This window comes from Pelodiscus sinensis, chromosome 5 (genome assembly GCF_049634645.1).
Source record: "Pelodiscus sinensis isolate JC-2024 chromosome 5, ASM4963464v1, whole genome shotgun sequence".
Taxonomy (NCBI): Eukaryota; Metazoa; Chordata; order Testudines; family Trionychidae; genus Pelodiscus; species Pelodiscus sinensis.
In genome coordinates this window covers 91,684,173-91,706,118 of record NC_134715.1, presented here as the reverse complement: position 1 = coordinate 91,706,118, position 21,946 = coordinate 91,684,173, and the positions used below count along the sequence as shown (strand labels likewise).

At 40.5% G+C, this 21,946-nt stretch overlaps 1 protein-coding gene across 9 annotated transcripts in view; it reads right to left on the bottom strand.

Annotated features, from left to right (window-relative positions):
* Nucleotides 1–16,727, bottom strand: part of APBB2 (amyloid beta precursor protein binding family B member 2) — a 329,929-nt gene extending 313,202 nt beyond the window's left edge. For 2 of the 9 annotated variants that reach the window (XM_006129478.3, XM_006129479.3), the window contains exon 1: nt 16,514–16,726. The gene's annotated coding sequence lies outside the window, so the exon portion shown is untranslated. Of the gene's footprint in view, nt 1–16,047; nt 16,076–16,481 lie in introns of those variants that run through there. The other 7 variants (XM_006129485.4, XM_075930533.1, XM_075930529.1 and 4 more) reach the window with 5 other exon arrangements.
* Between the last annotated feature and the right edge of the window lie 5,219 nt (nt 16,728–21,946).

Here is a 21,946-nt window from a genome sequence, read left to right as displayed (position 1 = left end):
CATATGTAAGAATTAATACCCACACCCTATCAACAGAAAGGGTCAAGACTCAAGTAATCTAATAAGATTTCATTCCTATCAGTCTTTTGCAGCCACTTGTTGATATAAAATAAAAGCTTGGCTATTGCCCTCTTGCAGAGCAGAGCAGTTCTCCATAATTGCAGATCGTTGCATTGTTTTCAATATGGAACTGTCATGTTTTTGAAAGTTTTAAATTTTCTAATACACGCAAGATATTGTAGGTTTTTGCCGTTAAAATAAATAGACTGGAAAAAATACTGTATATTGCAGAAACACTGGAAATTTAATCTCAGGTTCTCCATATAGCATATAGTACTAGTTCAAGCAGTTTCAGAAAGGACAGAGAACCAGAAAGTGACAAGCCAAACTTTCTTGTATATTGTGCTTTCCTGAAAATATACTGCTTAATGCAAAGCCTTTGATTAAGCAAAAAAACTGAAACATTATATAGGATGTGCGAGATACAAACTAAGATGTCTTAGAAAGATATAAACATTTTATGCCATTATTATTGTCATAACTAGGGCCATTTTATAGGTTTCACATTCACATTTCTGATGCCTTTTAATTCCTCCTAACATGATGATGAAAATATATATGAAAATAATATCCTACATCATCAATTGCCAAGTAATCACATGACATAAAACAGTCTATGAAACTTGTAAGCAACAAGGAAGGTTTATATTTCCCCTCTTAAATCTCAATTTTTATAATTATTGAATGCTACCAGACAAAAGGAGCACATAGTCCATCAAAGCCTGCCCATAGAAATACAGGAAACATATTTCCATCTGGACATTATAATTGTATCCTGTACATAATATACTTAATAACTGTTCCCATGTGTTCCTCCTTTCCAAAATTTGTGCACAGACCTTTACAACTGATTTAGACTTTTCATTTTATTAATAGTATTGGCATAATCCTTTGTCTATTTATACGCTAGTCCATTCTTCCACCAGAGCCCACTGCAAACTTTTTTAAACTGCAGTTACAAACATCAATACTTCCCTTTCCAAATCCTATGGTATTTTTACTGGTACCGCTAAAGTGTTTCCTTTGTCATTTTTGAGATATATTACCACAGGCAAGTTCAAGTTAATTTTGTATTAGTCATTCAGTACCCAATAAATCTGGAATGATTTGTTGCATTTCCATGTATCTCTTCAAACTCAGCCATCTCTGTCCTTTTGTGTGATGACCAGACAGCACATCATATTCTAAGGCTATATCTACATTATAAACTCAGGGTACAATTCTCCTGCACATGAATACATACTTGTGGTAACTTGATGACAGCTAGCACAAGTATAAATGTTAGTGTAGCCATGGGAGCACTGGCATTAGCAAAAATTCCCTGAACATATACAAGCCTGCCTGAAAAGAGTGTACGCACACTCACCATGGCTTAGCTGTGCCTCCACTGCTGTTGCCCAAAAACTACTTGCAGCTACACTAGTATTTATTTTGGTGGTTGTTCTCATTGAGCTACTGCAAGTATGAATACCCAAGTAGGGGAATCACAGCCTTAGTTTGCAGTGCAGATAAGCATGACATTTACCAGGGCCAGAACTTTCTTAACTTAAAAAAAAAAAAACCTCAACTTAAAATTAGCCTTTGCCCGGGTTTTCAAGTTATCTGTTTTCAGACATGTCAAGAGAATCTAATGCATTTTTAGCTGTCTTCATTCTGTTCAGAAGAAGGGATTACTGAGTATGACCTAGTAACATCTGACCAGCAAATGGTACACAGCAATCCATGTGCCAGTTTCTTATTATTTGTACTACCATGGCACATCGGAACCCCCATCATATGTCAGGATAGCATTGTGCTAGGCGCTATACAAACACAGAAAAACAAAAAAAAAAAAAAAAAAAAAGTCTCTGCTGCAAAAGAACTCTTAAAATTTAATGCGTGGTGTCCCACCTTCCATCACTTTTTAGCTGGTTGGACCTTTCTTTGCAATATGCATGTCACAAAAGTGTGTGATTTAAAAATAAGAATCTTACTGATAAGCACTGTGATCCAGTTGGGTTTTGCATTCATGTTCCTAACAAAGAGCAACTGAACTAGTAAAACCTTCACTCACTCCAGTGACTGCAGTTCTGCATAAGCAATACATATATTAGAAAGAGTCAATTCTACATACTGATTAAGTGTGAGATTGGTCAGGTCAATCACAAAAAACGTGTTCACTGCAGCTTGACATCATGAGTCCTTGTCCAGCTAGCTGGAAAGAAAGAGAGCTCTGTTCCCTTCACACTCCTCTCTCCCTCCCTCAAGGAAGGCAGATAAAGGATGGGAAAGTTAACAGGAACAAAGCAGGGAAAAGGAGGAAGCAGCTGGGCCAGAACAAAGAAGGCTCTTCCTACTAACCAGAAAGGAGAGGGGGTATTTATACCTAAAGCTAAGATTTTTGTCATATTTTTAATACAAGTCAGGGACAGGTCAATAAAGAAAAATTAACACAAACCTTCAACCTTCTTCATGATTTTTATTAAAAATATACATCATAAAATGGGGAGCTGCAGAATCCCCCCAGCAGCCCTGCCACTCACAGCAGCAGGGCACCCCTGCTGTCCACAGCAGCTCAGAGCTCCCAGGGTCCCAGACACTTGTGACTACTAGGACCTTCAGGGAAATCAAGCTCTGTGGGCTGAAATCACAGAAGTCTCAGGAAGTCACCGATTCCGTGATTTCCATGAGAAAATTACAGCCTTTTTTATAATCCACACAGCCATAGGGAAGCTCACTTTTACTTGGATCAGACTGGTAGCCCTGACCAACCCACAAAATTTGCACAAGGACCAGGTTGCCTCATAACCTACTGTGGGCATTATACTAGTCACCCTTTTTCTCTTTGCAGCAGCAAAGGAATTTTTCCCTCTCTGCAGTGTTTGACTGTCTCAAGTTGGGTCTTTAGCTTTCTTTCCAGCAGGTCTGGGACCACTAGGATAGAGGCAGGGGAGCTGAACATTGCCACTTAATACAACTGGTGGCTGATGTCCATGCGGGCATTCAGTATAGAAGGAATATTGTTATTGGATAAAACGGAATGGAAAGAAAGCATCCTTGAAGGGAGCCAAGAAAGGGAATTTGGGACTCCCACATCCAGCACAGCATGGAGCGGACTCTCCTCCATGTATAGCCCTTTTTTACCTCATCCAAGGGAACGGCAGCAGGGACGGGTGGGCCCCACGTAGGGATTATGTAGAAACGATTATGACCTACACTGTACTATTTTTTGGCCATGCACACCCAGCTATTTTAAGATAATAAAGTTACGGCCTGATTAATCCACATTCACGGTCTCCTGTCTTCTCTCGTGTGTCCGCCCAATTTCCTCACCTCCTTTCTCATCCACTCCTCGTTTTGCAGCTGGACTATTCTAGCCACTTGTGCTATTTTAAACCTTGGCACGTGTGTAGCAATTAAGTAATCCAAGATTTGAGACCTTCCCTGTACAAAATTTAAGAGCTTTCAAGGTGCAATGAGATTTACCAGGTCAAAAACCAGAGTTAAAGACCATAATTTCAACTTTACAAGATCAGCTCTCCTTGTCCTGCACAGCTTGTGTAATGTGAGCTGGAATGCAGTCAACTACACCAAGTGTTATTTTTTCTAGCTCTATATTTACTCTTCAAGGTGTTATTCTGAGAACAGTAGAAGCAGGCCTAATACCCACATGAACCGTTTAGGGAGGATTCAATGAAATCTGATTTATTTGGGTTTCCAGGCTATTTTCTTTAAAAAAGTTTTAACACATTGCAACACTGTTGAGCTGGAGGGGATATGGCTGAATCTAGGAGCACATGAAGGAGAATTTCAGCTTTCAGTTTATTTATAAAAATAAGTCTTCACCTTGTAAATATAGCCAGGACACGGAGCCAAAGCTGGGGCCTTGGCAAGGGACTGGACCGGGGGGGAGGGGGGGGTGGAGCCTGAGTGGAGCTGAGGGGCAGAATAAGGTGGGTGGTACTCCTTTCCTACCCCCACTCTCGTGTGGCAAACTTCCCTAAACATTCTCCTGCACCCCCTAACAGCGTATGCCCTGTAGTTTGGAGACGATTGTTCTAAGGCCAATCCTGCTGGTTAAAATATTCAGTCTTCTGTGATTTACTTGGGACCAGGATGTCTACTGCTCAGACAGTGGCCATGTCATAGGTGTGCCTGGTATTGCCACAAGAACAACCTGATCTGACTCCCATCAGCATAGGTAAGCACTTTTGTGGAAAGTACAATGTACTCTCCTCACCCTCAATCAACCACCACAGGCTACTCCAACAATATGCATTCTGTGGGGCTGGGGGAGTGGGGAAATACGGAAGTTATATTTTAACTAGGGAATGGCGCTTTTTTGCTAACTGAGGTGGAAAAAAAAATCATTGAAGGAACTTCTTGGTCTTTCAAAAAAAAAAAAAAAACACACCTCAACATACCTGCATATCTTTGCACCTCCTCGTTTTGTCTAACTCCAAAAGTGTAAAAGTCATAAGGAAAAAAAGCTATCCTAATTTTTGTGTGTGTGTGTGTGTGTGTGTGTGGTTTTTTTTTTTTTAATTGTACTGAGAAGCTGCAGATAAGCCTCTAAGCTGTGGGATTCTTACCTAAGAATTTTGGAGATTCAGCCCTTATTAATCATTCCCACTCCTACTGCTCAGGCTTTCTAGAACATTCTCCATGATCACCCCTCATTCTAGTGCCGCTGCTGTCCTGAAACATGTGGGATCATGATGATTTTCTCAAGTCAATTCCACTTGAGGAATATTCAAGAGTTCCCAGACAACATACAATTTTATGAAATTAGAGGTTTTTAAATCACGGCTTGACAAAGCCGTGGCTGGGTTGATTTAGTTGGGATTGGTCCTGCTTTGGGCAGAGGACTGAACTCAATGACCTCCTGAGGTCTCTTCCAGCCCTAGGATTCTATGAAATATTATGTTATATCACAATGACATTTAGGACATGCCGAATTTACCATCATGAGGTTGAAGGCCATATTTTCCCCAATACAAACTAAAAACAAATTCCACCACCTAAAAAAGTGTAATTTTAGACAATAAATATAATAATTTGTGACAATCTCATTAGTGAATATCTATACTGAACTTCACAAGAAACAATTTAGTCCACAAACCTCATTATCTATATAACGGTTAATATAGCTGCTGTTATTTTGTGTTTTTAGGGAGTGGAGCAGTAAGTTTAACAAAGTTTAAATTCATATCAGAATTTCAAAAGGGGATGTACAGAATCCATGTGGAGAAAGTACGTGAGATGAGAAATTCTAGGAGCAGACATGGAATATAGTTTGATAAAAATTCCTGTAATAGGGTACACAAATTAAAAGGAAGACAAACTGCTTTTTTAAAATAACTGTAGCAAACTATAGTTTGTAAGAGGATCTTATACATATTTCAGAAATAGCTAGAGATGTGCACAGGTAATGGCTAACTGTGACCCAGGAGTAGTCCCCTGCCCACAGCCTGCAGCGGATGGAAGGCTGGGAATTGGCAGCCTCATGTGAGGGGGGTGGCAGAAACAGCAGTGGGGAGTGGGGAAGAATTGGAGGGCTGTCAACTCCCAGCCTGCTGCTTCCAATCCCATGTTGGACTATGGGCTGGGAGTCAGCAGCTTTGTGCAGAGGATGAGAGGGAGCGACAGCCGGGGGAGGAGGGTAGAAGCAGCTAGGCTGGAGCAGTTCCTGCGTGCACCAGCCGGGTCACGGTGGCTCCCATTTCGTCAGTTAACTGGCTAAACTTAACATTTAACCGGTTAAATCAGTGTTTCCCAATTGGTGCTCCGTGGAACCCTGGGAAGCTGGCACTCTCCCACCCCCCTCTTAAAGAGACAGAGCCACGGCAGGAATCATGGTGGCGGTGGGTTGTTTTTTGTTGCTTGATGAAACGCGGTGGGGGCCTTTTTTTTTTTTTTTAAGGCAACCCTAGTGGTTCCGTGGCCAAATAAAATTGGGAAACACTAGGTTAAATAATTACATGGGATTTTACGTCCCTAAAAATAGTACATGTACGTGCTTTAAAAGCATTTATTTTGATTGAATTTGGTGACTAAACCAGCATTAAAATTTTACGTTAATATCTCCTGAAGCGGCTATCAAGTCAACATAAATAGATAAGTTATACATAGTTTCTATCTTTCGTGGTTTATTAATTTCAATTTTCGGTGTGTGTTTTAGTAATATTTTAGTTTTATGTCAACATAAAACAATTGGGGTTTCAACACTCTATTTATATATACTGTAATGAATAATGTCTATTATAAAAGTACAATAGGGAATCTTCAATGCATAGTACCAATCTATCTGGACCGTTTAACATGTAATACATTAGTGAGTTTTAGAAATCATACCCTTATAGACTGCATTATTACTCCATGTAGACAAGACCTTAGATACACTATTTCTGATGTTTTTCCAGTGTTTATTGGATGAATGCAAATTTCACTTTTATTAATCTACTTATTTATTATGTCACAAGAGTTTTATCATTGTTTATCAATGAAAACCATAATCAGAAGCCATAATTATATACAATAAATCCATCCTAATCCCCTGCATTTTATACACAGAAAAAGATGAAGAATGAGAGAAGTAGCAGCAAAACTAACCATTTATTTTATATACTACATGTGATATTCTCATAAGCATATTTAAATTGTCTGGTTCCCACGCTATTCTGTACTTCTTGCTATTACTGGTCTCTCAAAATAATCCAAATGGTTTTTCCAAAGACAACAGTTTTACTATTCCAAAAATTAAACTAAAACAAACTTCTCCTGATATTTGTCTTTTTGATAAAACATTATTATTAGTTCTCTTTATATATGCAATGCCTCAGTGACTTTGTAAAATAATTTGTTGCGGGAGAGTAAAAAATATGTTTTCATAAAAGACAGAAAAGTTATGTTGAATGTTTCTTTTTTCCCCTAAACCAAAGCAAAAGACTAATGGGCCCAAATTCTCTTGTCAGTTATAGTAGTTTTAAATAATTCTTTTAATCGGGAATGATCTTTCTTCTATAAATCCATGCTCACTCTCCTTTACTACACTGCTAAACTAAATGTAAATATATATTTTAAATCTTTTAATCAACATTTTTAATATCCTTCCTGAGGTGAGGCTTCCTGAGGTGAGGCTTCTAAAGTTAGCTGGATACACACAGTTCCTTTCTTAATTATGGGAACTAGCATATTAGTCACCTTCTGGTCTGATACTTCCTGTGTCCTTTGTGAATATCATAAATCCTCTCCAAAAGCTGTACAATTTCCCTTGTGACAGCCTTCTAAACTATGAGATGCAGGTTATCTATCATGGTTAACTTTTAATAGTTCTATTTGCTTTAGTTGGGGGGTTGATTGGAAACATCTGATCCCTGAGAGGCAGTAGCTATATTAATGGGAGAAGCCCTCCTGTTGACAGAATACTGTTTACACTGCAGATTAGGATATTCCACACCCCCTGAGTGACACAGTTCTACCAACATAAGTTTGCAGTGCAGACCAAGCCTCACTCTCACCCTGAGACTACAGGAGGACAGAGACAGGACCAAACCAGCCAGGCCACATGCCTTCTCTCAGAAGACCCAGATAACTCTGCCTAAAAAAAAAAAAAAAAGCAACATTCCCATTCCTGCAAACACACAGATGTTTAACCTGACAGCTAAGAGTCACCCCAAATGACACTTTCCTATTGAGGGTTCCTACACTGCTCTCCCTACTCACTCAAAGGAAGATGTCACCTATAGAGCAGTCAGCACACATGCATGTGTTTTTAAAATGTAATTGCTTCAGGCTTTCATTCTACAAGCTGCTTCCCTTCCATCACCATCAGAGGACTCTCTCATTACACCGAACTCTAACTCTTCACCAAGCTGACAAGAGAACTATCCTGTGACTACTCCATTCCAGACAATTGCTGTGCATGGAGGCATTTGAGAATAGCACCTGAGCCATACTGTGAACTTATTTTCTAAAGCCGTGGTGTCCAACCAGTTCTGTTATAGCAAACTAGCAACACTCAACCGGCCAAATAGCCATATGTGGCTAGTAGCCAGCGTGCTGGACACCATAGTTCTAAAGCAATGGCTTAAAATAGCAGTTTTCAAAATATGGGTCACCATTCCATTCTTAGGGGGCGCCACCCCATTTTAAGGAGGTTGCCAGGGATGGCATTATATTTGTTGGGGCTCAGAGCCAAAGCCTGAGCCCAAGCCCCACCACCTGAGGTGGCAGGGCTCACGTTACATACTCCCCATCTAAGGTGAAAGCCTTCGCTCTCCTCCTCCTCCCCACCCCCCGCTCCCCACACACAGATCAGCATTGCTTGACAAAACATGAGGATTTTAACATGATATAGAAACCTCTGCAGTGAAGGGAAGGAGAATGGATGCTAACAGGGCAGAAGAAAAAGTAAAGTACTCTAAGTAGGGATGTTAAAATGCAGGTAACTGGCTAATCAGGTAGCCACTGAAAAATTTGTCAGTGGCTACATGCATCTGCAGAGCAGGGCAGCAGTCAGTTCCCCGGAAGATGCTGTGCGCTGGGAGCCAAATGCCCCTCATCCCATGCTGCTGTCTCTGTATCAGCTTAGAGCACCAGGATCAACCCAAGAGGTGGGATCAGAGCAAAGTGTGCAGCGCCCATCCATGTACACACAGATAATCTCCCAACCCCACTGCACTCTGCACCAGGAATTCCTGTGACAGGGCTGGATTATCCAATAAGAAGACTAAGCATGTGCTTAGGGCACCAGCAAAGCAGGGGCACCAAAAAAATGAGATTTTTTTTTTGAAAAAATTTGAAATTTCAAAAAAGGCATCGCAGTTGTCATTGTGGGAAAAGTCAGAACTCCGCAGAACACTCTTTTTCTCAGCTGAAAAGAATATAAAACCCTCAGAGAACAACAATGTGTCAGGACAGACTGGATTCACTTTCCCTGTTGTGTATGGAAGCGGACGTGTTTCATCAAGTCAGCTTCGATGAATGTATCCAGAATTTTGCAATCAGAAAATCTAGAAAGAAGCTATTTTAATTTCAGAAGACATGTCAGTTTTGTGTCATTTCAGAAAATACTATTTTATTTTACGGTATAGTATTGTTTTTATTTTGAATTACAATTGGGGGGCACCATAATCTTCTCAGTGCTTAGGGCCTCTAAAAGACTTAATCTGGCCCAGCCTGTGTCCTGCCCTCCTCCGCACCAATTGTGCCCCTTCTTCCCAGTATATAAGTACCTCTGCCCCTTCTCCTCACTGAACTGATTAACAATTAAATAATTAACCAATGTAATTTTAATAGTTTAAACAGACATTAATATTGTTTAAAAATGTATCACTACACTGCCCCCACCTTCACTGTAATCACATAGGACCCCAACTCTCAAGAAGCAATAACAGGATTTTCCCCACTTATTTTAATAGGTTGGGAGTAAACTGTCAAAGTTCCCTAGTGGGAATCATAAATAATTTAGCTGTGTTTATTTGAACTATCAAATGGCAAAAATAATGTGAGAGCACCTTTCAAGGAGAAGAAATGAAAGCTGATAGCAATTGTATTGCTTATAATATTCTGGAGGCAGCTCTAAAACTGGGGATTACAGACGTTTGCAAATGACCCAGCATATTTTACTTAGACCATAGCCTGCCTCTTTCTTTTACCTATCTTTCTTTGCCTGCTAAGTAATTCCATTATTAATGGTCACAAGGCACATTTCTGGCATGACATGCTTTGTGTACAGGGAGAAAGACACCACAACCAGCATTTTTAAAAAATGGATCTCTCAACAGAGTTCTTTACAAAGGACTGAGAAGCCTATATGCATCCTAGGGCAACACTGGTAGTGGTCTTTAGCCTGAGAATTCTATATGAAGGATAGAATGTAACAAATGCTAATACAAACCACTGAAGTTTGATGTACATATTGTTAGTTCCACTTTATTTTTCTGGTATTGCGTTTTGTTAATTGTTCTTCCTTCTAGCAATGGTAAAACAGGAACACAAAACTAAAAAGTATCTCATCTTTACTACTCATTTGCTTTCTGCTACATCCCATTCCCCAGCTTCCATCATCTCTCCTTATCCTGACACAGACTCACAAACTCACATGCACAAGGCAACCACCAGTTCCACCATTTATTTTGGTCCTGTGCTGGTGTGTTCAGGCTTTCTAATGTCAGGTTGATATGAAGTGATATGTTGCCTATTTAGACTTTAAGGCTACCTCTACACTGGAGGCTTCTTGCACAAGAAGCTTTTTGCAGAAGAGTTCTTCCACAAAAACTTCTTGAGCAACAGCGCATCCACACTACAAAAATGCATCGCAAAAGCAATGTGCTTTTGTGCAAGAGAGCGTCCAGACTGAATGGATGCTCTCTCAAAAGAAAGCTCTGATGCTATTCTGTAAATAGCAATCAGAGCACCTCTGCTTTGTTCAATTGGCTCTCTTTGCGCAAAAACCTCCTGTTGCCCATCCACACACACCTTTTTGTGCAAGACCTCAAAAACCCCTCTGTTCTTTTGATTTACTGTAAATTTACTTGCGCAAAAATGCATTTGAGGTGTGGCTGCTCTGCAGGTTTTTGCGAAAATACCCTGTAGTGTAGACATACCCTAAGATGCTAAGGTGTTTGGTGCAGTATAAGTGCCATAGATAGATTAGAAAGACCTTGCCTTGCTATTCTTTTTTTAATAAAGCACCTAAGATACTTTTGAGGCAGCATAAATATCAAAGGCTAAATATGTTATTAATATCCTCTTATTGCAATCAGCCAGGTATCAGCATCACATATCTATACTTTATTTTCCTCCCCATGGGTCTGGCAAGAATCTTTCCACTCATTACAATGGACTTTGAATCAGACTCTATTTACATATGCCAACTGGTCTCCTGTTTAATACTCTTTAGTAAGGTCATGAATGGCAATTAAAATGTCTTACATTCACTTAGTCATTTAAATAACTCTGTTAAGTTTAATTGAGACTTAAACACAACATAATGTAAAGTAATCAGATAAGCATTTGCCAGTTACCTTTCTCCCCAATCATACCTATTATTTTTTAGCATACTTTCCGTACTTCTGCACAACTTACAATCCATGGGCAGTTTCTCAACTGCCACTCAGTAAGTTTCTTTCTGAGAAGAATTATTTCATAGAAAGGAAAACAAATTATCATTAACACAGACAAATATTGTCTGGTTCAGGAATCAAATTACTTGCCATATTTACCAAATCACTGTTTAAGGTTTGTTTGTTTATATGAAGTTATGCATTAATACATAGAATGACTCATTGTCAAGTTATGGTCTAAGTAGTTGGCTATTAAGGACTCTATAGTATCTCCTTCTGCCACCATTGAAGAAATTATTCTTGAAAGGTTTCAGATAAAGGGTTAGTTAATTCCTACCTGTGGCACCAGATTATTATAATTTAATGTCCACCAACTGCATAGGGAGCATTCTTGTCAGTCAATGACAAAGGAACAGAATGGCTCTACAAATAAACATTATCAAAATATATAATAACTTCAAGTATCAGTCTCTTCTTCTGTTAAAAACAAATTAAAACAACGTCTGCCAATTTCATTCCCTTTGGAAATTAAGTGTGCTTACATACACTCCATAATTACACTGAGTGGAGAAAGAAACACCACTAGCTAATAAACAAATGGAAAATTATTCTTTACTGAACATAAAATTCTGTGACCCACATATTTTTAAACTGATAGCATCAAAAATACATCAGGTGTATATTTTTAGAAAGATATCTTACTTTTTAAAAATAACAATAAAGGATTGGAAATGTTCCTTTTTGTGATTTTTTTTAAATTCAGTTGCACCTATGTTTTAACATCAACTGAAACACTGTTTAAAACCATATCATCATAGCATAATTCACCTACAGTTTTCAAAAATCAGAATTTTACCATGGGGCAGATAAGTCTGCTTTGTCTGTTACGAGATACCTAACACATACAGCATAGTAAAGAAGGCAAAAGGAAAACAAACAAACCATATAGTACAGCTTGGTTTCTCCCAACAAAAGACTTAAAACAACCAGTGAATGAATCTAAACTGGTAAATGACTGTTTATTTTGGTGTGATCACACCAGTACCACTGTGAGATATTACACAGTAATTTTAAAACAGTGGAGTCCTGTGACCAGTGTTCCCTGTAAGCCATGCACCTGTGTGGCTACTCAGGAGAGACTCAAATGTTGCCTTGCTTATTAGCAGAGTGCCCACAGCTAGGTTGTATTTCTACACATTCACATGTGCCTCAATGCACATAAAAATAAAAATTTATTCTGCACATACATGGAAAAGATTAGAGGGAATGTTCCGTATGACATATGGCATGGATACATAAGACACACAAAAAGGTTTGCTTGGAGACAATTTATCACAGCAAGTAAAGTTTATAGCATGTCCAAATAAAAAAAATTGTCCATATGGAGAAGACACTATTTGGAAGAGTACAGAACCTAAAGAATTAATGTAATCTCTACAAATGAGCAGATCTCTAGGTTTCAATATATACATATACATTTGTAAATAATTTCCCCAGAGTAAACTATAGTCTGCTCAGTTTATCTACCCCAATTGAAAGGCATCTGTGAAAGCATCAACCCTAAAGCTCAAATCACTATTTTAACAGGTAGACTATGTCCCCTTAATCATCCTAACTCATTTAAAGACTACATATAAAAATAGTAATTCTCAGTAATCTTGTATACACAGATTAAAAAGTTAGTTTTGACAGTAGTTTTCCAAATGACAAAGTGAATAAGTACACAAATATGTTTTCCAAATGACAAAGAAGCTTGGTAATTTTTTTAATAAAATCAGCAAATGGAGGTGTTTTGACAATTATGCACTAATGGATGTGTTAAAACTTGGAGCCACTTCAAATCTCATAGGATTTGGTGTTTTAAAACCTGGACAAGTGAGGTCCAAGGACAGTACACAGTGCTGCAGGTAACAGAGCTGGTGATTCAGCATCAACATATTTTCCCATTGAGGTCTAGATTCTGCAGTCCGATCCATGCAGTTAGACTGCTGCACCCATGGGGCCCTCGTAGCAACTCACATCACATGTTCAATGGCAGATCAGTGCCTAAGATCGTATTGAACTAGCACCACAGGATCTTTCAGAAAAGATGTAAAATTAAGTCTTCCTCAAAGATTCCATGGTATTTTTGGCAACATCTTGGTCAAATTTCATTGTAAGTGCATCCCTAAAATTCTTCATATAGTTTTGATTAATTTCCCTCCCTAAAAAACTTTAATGTATTGTTGCCACCCAAAAAATGTTTACTGCATTCCAACCAAAGAGGGCTGTATTTCAGTGGCATATGAATCCTGTTTATACCAAATCTAGAGTCCTTTCAGGACAAAAGAAACTATTATACAATTAGATATTTATAAACTTATCTAGAATCATTGGTGAGTGTTTTATCTAATTGCCTCCGAATTATGGGCATTAATATAAAATCCACAAGCAGAAACTCAATAAATGGCTTTTTTTTAATTCTATGATGATTTTACTATTATCTTTGCCATCTTCTACTAACATCATCATCTGCACCACTGCAACTGAAAGTCAACCACCTTTCCATGAGACTCCTCTTTTCAGGGATTTATAATAAAATAGGATTTATAAGAAGCTGGTATCCAAGAATCAATATAGAAACAAGTTTTAAATTTTTCCCGGTCTATATTTTTAAGTCAGTTCAACAAGTTATAAAGCCACATAAAGACATTTACCATTCCAAGTCACCTCTTTGTGTGAAAACTTCTAAATTAAAACCATGCATGCAATTAGGCATTGCTATGGCCTAATTCCTCAGTAGTTTGGGGGGGAGGGAGGAAATCCAACTAGCAAGATATTTTTTAGAAATGGCCACTGAGCAGGCCACAAATCTACTTCTCAAAATAATTTTATTAAAGTAAACATAACTGCATATATTTAAAATTGGTCCAATGTCTACACATTAGACACAAGAGATTCCATATGGTAACTCTGAGCAATTTGTTGTGTTTTTAAAATAATGTTATTAAAACAGTATTACCAGAGAAAGACTACATTCAAATAAGTATGTTTGAAATGGAGATTAAAGCCAGATACTTTTTTGATTTATTAAGAGTTCTGAGGTGGGTTATGGGGTTATTCTGAAGTATTGCATGGTTTATTTGCACTGTATATTCTAGATCTGTGGTGTCCAACATGCTAGCCTTTAGTCATATGTGACTATTTGGCCAGATGAGTGTGGCTAGTTCACTACTGCAGTAGCCATTATAGCAGCTACTGTTTCAGAACTGGTTGGACACGATGGTTCTAGACTATGTCAAGTATTTTTAGTGTACATTACCAGTGTGGAACTTAACTTTGTATCCAAGTCCAAAAGACTTGGAGAGTCGGTCATCCTTGTTCCTCATCCGACAGATAAAAATGATGCAAGACTAATGAGTCAGTCAAGCTTATCACCATATATAGACAAAGCCATAATTAATCTTTACCTGGACCCTGCCTTTGCTGAAACCCTTATTTCATGTCATCTCAAGTACAGAAGTTCTTTCTTTACAAGCTTCCTAAATTCCTACTCTGTATAATTCAAACACTGCAACAGATTCAATCCTATTCCATACGCCCTAGGGAACCAGATTTCCCAATGACTTCAATGACTCAGAATCAGTCTCTTAGTATGAGCTTGGGCCATATCTCATCTTCTTCAAAGCCTGCTCACGTCGTCAGCCACAAATCTGAGAAAAAGAACCCAACTCTCCTGGCTTGAATTTCTGAGACCTATCCACTGGGAATACTGCCCATGTTATTTTGATCTAATCTTGGTTGTCTCCCTAATTGGGAATACCATATTTGCTTGGACTACTTGACTGATGAGAATTCCTCTCAATTCTAAACTCACATTAAAACTATTCTTTCCGAATACTCTCTACTTTATTCATCTTAATTTCACTGGGGATTTTGTCACAAAGATGTTGTGAAATGTTCGCTATTATAAATTCTTATTTATTCAAATACGCTACATTCTTGTTTTTAAAGACTATCAGACATACAGAAAATAGTTTTAGTACAACTTTGTCAGCTAATTCTGATGCACTCAAAATAACTAAAGCATGAGCGACACCAAGATGATGACAGTATCAGATCTAGAATTAATCGATAACGCACGTTGACATGCATCTAAAGGGCACACAGTGCCAGCAGCAGCTAAAAGTGATGTACCCTTATCTGGATTTTAAAGTCTTATGGGATTTGCAGAATTCAGGGTGAATTACTAAGATTGACTGTATATGTTGCTATTATACTGTAAGACTACCAGTGTCACGAGTAACTGCTTTGCCTCCTTAAGTTTGAGACTCTTAACACTATTGTATTAGAAAAAATGCAAGACTTGTGATCCCTATCTCCCACTTCTTAACAAATTCAACCCAATGTCAGAGCCATTTTGTCTGTTTTGGACTTTTCAATGCATGTCCACTATGCAATTTTTACCTTTTCATAAAATATCTCTCAGAGACTGTAATGCTTTGAAAAATATAAAGGGCTAAAAGGATCTAATGGAGACAATGACAACAAAAATCCCATGCATTTCAGAAGTGCAGGTTAAGGCCCTATATGCTGGATAGGTAAATCATGATTTTGAAATTACTTAAAACCTGGCTAATTAGTGGTGTCCTTAAATAAAAGGAAAAGGCAAATTCCAAAACACCCCAGTGTGCTTCCAAGGGTCACTTTCTTCTGTATTCACTGTTCAAATGACTTCTACATTGTGCGTGCTCTGCACCACCTCTCTGTCCTCGACACACATCGTATCCCATTCCTCTTCCTGCGGGCCTCCACAAGGATAACCTCGGAGAGGAGATCCTGGGCTATAGGGGCCCTGCCTATTGGAAATCCTTTTCAGTCTTCTCCCCGGCATTTCCTACCTACAGCGCCTTGACTCATAATCTCCCTCTTGCTTTTTAAGCCCCGCACTTTCCCTTACCCGCTCATCTCCACAGCCAGCATCCTCCCCCCGAAGACAGCTCAGCGCCGCCGGGTTCCTCTCCTGCGCGCACACACAGGCGCAGGGGCTGCGGCTCCCTCTCAGCTCGCCACCTGGCCCTACTCCCCCACCCCTGCTGACGGCCAGTAGAGGCAGCCAGTCTGTGGAGCTAATGGGACAGATTCGGGGATGCATCCCCCGCCGCCGCCACCTTCTCCGAGCCGTCCTGCGCCCGCAGCCACTACAGGGAGAGCGAGGCGAGCCAGGCACGTCCACGGAGCACAGCTGCTACAGCAGCCGCGGCTGGCACAGAGCGTAGCCCACGCTCTCCCGCGGGCGCAGCCCCGGAGGCATGTCTTGCCATTTCCCGGCTCGCCCCACACTGGCGCCGAGAGCAGCCCAGCGGGACCAGGCAAAGGGGAACCAGAGCGCACCTGGCCGCCGTGCTCTGCTTCGCCAGACTCACCCCTGCGCTTCCCGCCGCTCGGGCTGCTCCCTCCTCTCGCCCACACCAGGAGCGTCCAAAATCAGCTGCGGGATGTAACCAGCCTTCCGGAAACGCTTTCCCAGCTTGCTGCGCTTAGCCCAGGAAACAATTCCGGCCTCTGGCTGCGGCTGCGGCTCCTCCTCTCCCTTCTCCCCGCCCGGCGCAGAAAGAGCTGCAGCACCCGAAGCGTTGGAAACAGGGTTGAGTTGAATTCTCTGCCTAGGAAGGAGGGCGACGCCCTGTGGTCGCTGCTAATCTTTCAGATAGATTCTGCACTGCCGGAGCCTGGGAAGGTCAGGCTCTGGGGCCTGGTTACAGAGATGAGAGGAAAACAGCAAGAATGTGTTTGCTACCGGCGAGATTTTCCATTTCTGCAAGAAAGAGCTTAATGCGTCTATCTTTTCTAAGGTATCCAGCAAACCGGCTTGAGCACCAAAAATAATAAAAGGGACTCCAAATCTCTCTGGGTTTTTCTCCTTCCCCCAAACTATTGTTTCTGCATGCCTGAATCTTTTGTTTCATTATTAAATCCTTCATTCCCCATTTTCATCATACAGTAGTTATCTATAAATATACATTAAGGGGCCCCTCCTCCCCCTGTTTTGTACGGTGTTTCTTTAACTGCCCTAATCCATACTAGGATTATTCTGAACAAAACTGATTAAAAGTGACCTGTGGGCCTGTGGCATCTTGAGAGACTAACAAACATATATAGTATCATGAGCTTCCGTGGGCAAAACCCACATTATTCAACAGTAATACAAATAGATAACACCCAAACTACTTTATAATGCATTCTAGATACTCTAGAATATGAAAAACAAAACTAATTAAATAAAAACACCCCCAAAAAACCCTGCATCTTCCTTTAATGCAACATAAATGAATACTAAGGTTATTCAAATTAACAATGAGATTTTAAAATATGTTGGAGGTATACTTCACCATCAGCCTGTCATAAAATGTATTGGATCTTGTGCTAGGTTTTTGTTTGTTTAGGTGTGGAAGTAAAATATGTGTTTTTATAAACACACACACATTTTGTTATACAATTCTAAGTTTTTATTTCTCTAGCCAAAGATTAAAGGTCATATTTATAGTACCTGACCTGTTGCTTTTCAGAGCATGTAGGAGTAACAACAGAGTCATGCTGATTAAAAGATTATCTATCACTTGATGATTGGAGGACAGAGGCCTACAACACTAACTGTGGTCACTTCTGCCAGTTTCTATCAGCCACAGTTCAGCCCTTCCTCTAGGAGCTTATTTACATCAAAGACACATGAATGGGTGTCCCATGTATATTGCAGATATTTGATCTCAAAGCACCCTATTATTTTACCTAGCAGTAACTCAGATTTATTGAATAGGAGTGGAAACTTGAAATAAACTTAGGGATCTCTGCAAGTGGAGAGTAATATGAGTATCTGTTTCTCTGGTATGGTAGGTATCTAAACTGGCATCTTATTGTGGCTGGTGTCTGCATGCTCAGAGATTGAAGAGTGGCTTGAGAATCCTTCATGGAGTAAAGCACCTCATTGGTTGTTGCTGTGAAGAGAATGTGGTGGAGTTGCACCAGGAGGCCTGCCTCATGACTAAAGCTGTGGGCTGTGGCTCAAGCAGCTGCATCCACGGTATCAAGAGCCTCTTGGAGGGTAGCACAGTCAATTGTTTGTCTGTCTGTGATGAGGACTTGAAACAGTTGCCTTTTGTTCTCTGGGAAATCCTTAATAACATTTGTAAACTTTGCATTGTTTTTGTGGTCATATTTAGCAAGTAGTGCAGTGTAATTTGCAACCCTGAATTGGAGTGTGGATGAAATGTAAACATTGTGGCCAAAGATGTCCAGTCTCTTATTATCTATGCCAGGGGAATTTCTAGACTTGTTGTTTAGACCTTTTTATTGCCAGCTCCACCACTAGTGAATTTGGAGCATGGTGGATTAAGAGATATTCTGAGCCCTTTTGAGGCACATAGTATTTGGGATCTGCTCTCTTGCCGTTTGGTGCTGCTGTGGCTGGTGTCTACCACACTGATTTTGCCAGGTCTAGAATCACTACATTGATAGGTAAAGCTATGTTAGCCAAGGAGGGTGGCTGTAGTATGTTGGCCAACTCATGTTGAGTTTCTGACACCTTCATATCTATGTGGAGTTCTGTTGCCATATGTTTAAAGAGGTCTTGGAAATGGGTATAATTATCCACCGTGGGTGGCAGTGAGAGTGGAAACAGCCTCATCAAATGACATAGGGGCCTCATTAGGTTAAGATGTATCATAGACTATGTCCTCTTGTTGGTCAGTGATGGGTAAGTCCTGTTCCCCTGCCTCATAGGGTTGTAGAGGTAACAGTGGAATTTCAATGGAGTCCTGTTATTTGCAGTAGGATATATAGAGTCCCCATAGATTCCATTCTGGCCAGGGACTAGAGAACTGTGCAGGTTCTATGAACTATGGACACCCATTGGTGCCCATACCACTGTGGTGGTTAGTTGTAATAGGGCTGGTACATTGGCTGTCTGTCAAGTCTTTGGTCTTCAAGGAGGCGAGTGGTGAGGAGAAAAGCCTGTGTCCTCATCTGTGGAAAAGGAGGAACCCTCCTGTGAGTAGCTGTAGTGCAGTTCCTTTGAGGTAGGTGAGAGGGGTGTCACAAGCATGAGGAGGCTGGCATCGAGGAGACTTGCAAGTCTCCGTGGTAAGTATAATCCTGTAGTGTGGCCAGTTACACAATAATTGCAGTACTGCAGCCTGAGCTGACAGAGTCCTGTGCAGATACAAAATTTGTGTCCACATTCACATCTGTATGCACAAAAGTGAGCCACTGATAACTGCGTCCGTGTCCACAGATGCGGATACCTGTGGATATAAAGTGGATATCTGCAGATTTGCAGGACTCTACTGACAGAGCTGTAGAGTGCTTTGCAGGAGAAGAGTAATGAGTCCCTGCTTCAGCACCAAGGTGCTTTCTCTTTTGTGCTCTCTGCGGTGAAGGTGCCTGCTGCCTTTTTGCACTTTAAGCAGCTTTGGGGACATTGTGAGGGACCTTGCTGGGAGTCCTTTGCTGAGCATCCCCCTTATTCCAGGTCGGAGGCTGGTCAAAGGGACTTCTCCATTAGGAGGGGTTTCAGCCTCAGATCCCTGTCTCTGCATGCCCTGGACTTTATTTTGGCACAGTGGACACATTTCTGGGGGATATGCCCCTTTCCCAGAGAGTGGACACACTGGCTGTGCCTGTCAGCGGTGGGCATAACCTCCCTGCAGGAGGCACTTCTGAAGCCTGGGGACCTGGGCATCCTGGTGACTGGGAGCTGTTAAAGTTCTGCTGAAGGGGAGGATAAGAACATAAGAATGGCCGTACTGGGTCAGATCAAAGGTCCATCTAGCCCAGTATCCTGTCTACCAACAGTGGCCAGCACCAGGTGCCCCAGAGAGGGTGGACCAAAGACAATGATCAAGCGATTTGTCTCCTGCCATCCCTTTCCAGCCTCTGACAAACAGAGGCCAAGGACCCCATTTTATCCCCTGGCTAATAGCCTTTTATGGACCTAACCTCCATGAATTTATCCAGCTTCTCTTTAAACTCTATTATAGTCCTAGCCTTTACAGCCTCCTCTGGCAAGGAGTTCCACGGGTTGACTACACGCTGTGTGAAGAAGAACTTTCTTTTATTAGTTTTAAACCTGCTACCCATTAATTTCATTTGGTGTCCTCTAGTTCTTCTATTATGGGAACTAATAAATAACTTTTCTTTATTTGCCCTCTCCACACCACTCATGATTTTATATACCTCTATCATATCCCCCCTCAGTCTCCTCTTTTCTAAACTGAAAAATCCCAGTCGCTTTAACCTCTCCTCATATGGGACCCGTTCCAAACCCCTAATCATTTTAGTTGCCCTTTTCTGAACCCTTTCCTAGGGCCAAAATATATTTTTTGAGGTGAGGTGACCACATGTGTACACAGTATTCAAGATGTGGGCGTACCATAGTTTTATACAGGGACAGTAAGATATTCTGGGTCTTATTTTCTATCCCTTTCCTAATAATTCCTAGCATCCTATTTGCCTTTTTGACCGCTGCTGCACACTGCGTGGAAGTTTTCAGAGAACTGTCCACGATAACTCCAAGATCTCTTTCCTGATTTGTCGTAGCCAAATTAGCCCCCATCATACTGTACGTATAGTTGGGGTTATTTTTCCCGATGTGCATTACTTACCCTTATCCACATTAAATTTAATTTGCCATTTTGTTGCCCAATCACTCAGTTTGGTGAGATTTTCTTGGAGTCCCTCACAGTCTGCTTCTGTCTTGACTATCCTAAACAGTTTGGTATCATCTGCAAACTTTTCTACCTCACTGCTTACCCCTTTCTCCAGATCATTTATGAATAAGTTGAAAAGGATTGGTCCCAGGACTGACCCTTTGGGGACACCACTAGTTACCCCTCTCCATTCTGAAAATTTACCATTTATTTCTACCCTTTCTTTCCTGTCTTTTAAACAGTTCTCTATCCATGAAAGGACCTTCCCTCTTATCCCATGGCCATGTAATTTACACAAGAGCCTTTGGTGAGGGACCTTGTCAAAGGCTTTCTGAAAATCCAAGTATACTATATCTACTGGATCCCCCTTGTCCGCATGTTTGTTAACCCCTTCAAAGAACTCTAACAGATTAGTAAGACAGGATTTCCCTTTACAGAAACCATGTTGACTTTTGTCCACCAAATTATGTTCTTCTACATGCTTCACGATCTTATTCTTTACTATTGTTTCGACTAATTTGCCCGGTACTGAAGTTAGACTTACTGGTCTGTAATTGCCAGGATCGCCTCTACAGCCCTTTTTAAATATTGGTGTCACGTTGGATACCTTCCAGTCATTAGGTACGGAAGCAGATTTAAAGGACAGGTTACAAACCACAGATCATAGCTCAGCAATTTCCCATTTGAGTTCTTTTAGAACCCTTGGATGAATGCCATCCGGTCCCAGAGATTTGTTAACATTAAGTTTTTCTATTTGTTCCAAAACCTCCTCTAATGACACTTCGATCCGGGACAGTTCCTCAGATTCATCACCCACAAAGGACAGTGCAGATTCAGGAATCTCCCCAACGTCCTCAGCCGTAACGACTGAAGCAAAGAAATCATTTAGTTTCTCCGCAATGGCGTTATCGTCCTTGATTGCTCCTTTTATAGCTCGATCACCTAGGGAACCCACAGGTTTTTTAGCAGGCTTCCTGCTTCTAATGTACTTAAAAAAACATTTTGTTATTTCTTTTTGAGTTTTTGGCTAGCTGTTCCTCAAAATCTTTTTTTGCTTTTCTTATTACATGTTTACACTTGATTTGACAGTGTTTATGTTCCTTTCTATTTATCTCACTAGGGTTGGACTTCCACTTCTTAAAAAATACCTTTTTG